The sequence below is a fragment of the Pinus tabuliformis genome, chromosome 7, assembly GCF_031772625.1.
Source record: "Pinus tabuliformis cultivar Carrire ecotype Pingquan chromosome 7, CPIR1, whole genome shotgun sequence".
In the NCBI taxonomy this organism is placed as follows: domain Eukaryota; kingdom Viridiplantae; phylum Streptophyta; class Pinopsida; order Pinales; family Pinaceae; genus Pinus; species Pinus tabuliformis.
Window position 1 is genome coordinate 1,855,517,662 of NC_142293.1, and position 3,382 is coordinate 1,855,521,043.

Below are 3,382 nucleotides of genomic sequence, written 5' to 3' on the forward strand. Positions count from 1 at the left end.
GAACTTTTAAATCTGATAGGAAAAGGTGATGTTTTTCAGTTATCATATGATGATGTTTGTGAGTTGTGCATAAGGTATTCAAGAGGAATCTCTAAGGCTGGTAAGAATCCTAGAGATGTTTTTTCTTTGTTTTCCAAATCTGCTACAAGAACATGAGACATAAGAGTTGAAATCAATGTATTGTTTGAACATTTTAAAGTTGATTTTATTAGCTCTCTAAATGAAAAATTGGATGTTTTGCAGGTTCATAAAAATGAAGAATGTGATGAAATGTTTTGTTCTCATGACCGAAAGGAGCATCTTATAGATATTCACTCTTCCTTACCTAGGATGGAAGTAACATATCAAAGAAGTAAGAAAGCTGCAACAAGGCCTATAGGTATGGTTCAAAACACTCTTTCTTCATTGTCATACTTGCATAATCCATTATGGAATGCTAATGTGTTAGGGCAGCCATGTCAATTTCAATATAACCACCTATCTTGTTTACAAGTTGTGCATGGTTCATCTTATGATGGCATGACTACTCTCCCTCATCTTGTAGCACAAGCACATTCTCCATATTCTCCACCAGCTCTTTCACAACACCTTGCTTGCCCATTCACACAACCCAATCAGCCACATCATCAAAATGCTCCTGCTCAACTAATTTCACACCCCCACCATAATAAACCAGTACAACATGCTTACAATGTTGAGCTGAAAAATTTACCCACCCTTCCCACCCATTCTATCTCACATGTGTCATTAGAGAAAACCTACAATGAGATTCAGAATGTTTCAAATGCAAAAATTGTAGAAGCTAGGGTTTCTTGTAGGATGCATCAACAAGTTATTTTAAAAGACCAAGGACTTCATGATCTGATGGATATGAGAAATCAACAAAGTAACGCATACATTGAAGATTGGTTTCACTCCATCATTTATTTGCAACATCACTCCATGCTTCAACAATTTTTGATATCATTTTTTCAAGGGAAGCCACCTTCTCATACCCTAATATCCATTAACATGCATTTTTCAAATTTGGGTATGTGCATACGTGAAGCCGTATTTCGAAAATGGCTTCACTGGAAGTATTCATACACGTAGTCATATTCATTTTTCAAATCAAAATAGGTTAGTGTAGAAAATAAAATAAAACAAAATAAAGACATAAATAAGTGCATTCTGCTCTTTTGTAAAACTAGGGTTTTTGTTGCAACATGCTATGAAAATTAACATCGGTGATAATTCTTTTTATAATTTGTGTATGTAGATGAATCATAATGGAAATAATAAGTGCTACAAACACTCATTTTCATTTTTATCACCAATTTGAAAAAATGCTTGAATTTCATTTTTTTTGGCTTGCGGGCTTGATGAGATTTCTGAAAAAACAGTCGGGACAGTCATGTTTTGAGGGACCAAAAATGAATATTTTTAAAACCTGTTTCTACCCTAGGTAGCCCTTGATGTCTACTTTCTAACCCAATTTGAATCACTCAATTTGGATTTGAAATGAAAAAGTTAGAACTAAAACATTGACAGGGTGTCTAGCGGGCAGCTCAGGAACAGAGCTGGGACAGTCAGTTTTTGGAGAACTAAATGACCATATTTTTAAAACCTGTTTCAATCCTAAGTGGCCCTTGATGTCTACTTTACAATCCAATTTTAATCACTCAATTTGGATTTGAAACGAAAAAGTTAGAGCCAAAACATTGACCGGATGTCTAGCGGGCAGCTCAGGAACAGAGTTTGGACAGTCAGTTTTTTGAGGCCTAAATGACCATATTTTTAAAACCTGTTTCTATCATAGGTAGCCCTTGATGTCTACTTTCCAATCCAATTTGAATCACTCAATTTGGATTTGAAACGAAAAAGTTAGAGCCAAAACATTGACCGGATGTCTAGCGGGCAGCTCAGGAACAGAGTTGGGACAATCAGTTTTTGGAGGCCTAAATGAATGAATTTTTAAAACCTGTTTCTATGGTAGATTCCCCTATGAATTTAGTTTATAATGCAATTGGAATCACTCATTTTCGATATCGTATGGGGAAGTTATGATCAAAATACTGATTGTCTATCGTAAATCAGCACCCTTAAAACTATGTCTTTCCGGCTGTTCCTTACAATATTTGACCTATCAATTCTTCTTGTCTTCAAAACTTGTTTCTATTGGAGATCAATAAATGAATCTATTTTCATTTCCAATTTGAATCATTCGAATCCGACATCAAACGAAAAAGTTATGCTTGAAATATCAACTGTTGGTCTAAGCCGGGTAATCGAAAATGACTCTATTATGCAGGTTGTTCTAAACAAATTTGACATATCATATCATTGAGTTTTTAAAACCTGTTTCTATTGGAGATACACCTTTGAATTAGCTCTCATTTGGCTTTGGAATCACTCAATTTCGACGAAAAACAAAGAAGTTGTGATTAAAACACTGCAGGTTAGTATGATTGGCCACTGCTCTCCCGCAGGTAACAAATAAATTTTACTTTGTTATTTTCTCTATGGATTTGTTATACAGAATAACTACTTGCTATTTTTTGCATAATTCTTGGATTAGGGGAGCCCGATCACCTCTCTTTATCCATGATTTAATGTTTTATTGCAGGAAGATACTCGTTTTTTGCAGGTCCTGGGAAAATAAAGAAGGTCAACTTATGGACGAGTGATTTTTCAAAGAAATTTTTATAAAACAAAGGAATTTTATCCAAATCATTACCCAACGGATTCATAATAGAACAAATGAAGAATTGATTTCAATTTCAAGATTCATGTCTTGTCACTGTTGCCAAAACATTTTTCAAATAGATCATTTTTTTTGACATAACATCATAGCTGTTGCAACTCAATTTATTTATTTACATACTGCTTTTTGTTGTTTCTTTTCTAATTTCTCTTATATTTTGTGTTTCAGGTGTTGTTTCATTCAAAGTGCAACTCATTCTCAGCATCACTGCAGTGAACAGCTAATTCATTCTTTGCGTGTTTGCATTTTATGGTTGTGTATTTTGCTGTTCCTTTTCTGAAGGGACAGCATTTGTGTGCATTTTTGTCGTTCCTGCTGTTCCTTTTTCAAAGGAACATCATTTTCGTTTTTTATTTTCTAAAGGAATAACACTTTTTTTATCAGCCATTCATTTTGTTGTTCCTTTTTCACAGTTCATTTTGCTGTTCCTTTTCGAAATGGAACAGCTGCTGTTCCTTTCCGAAATGGAACAACACTTTTGCACTTTCACATTTTGCTGTTCCTTTTCGAAATGGAACAGTGCTTTTTGCACTTTCACATTTTGCTGTTCCTTTTCGAAATGGAACAACACTTTTTGCACTTTCACATTTTGCTGTTCCTTTTCGAAATGGAACAACACTTTTTGCACTTTCACATTTT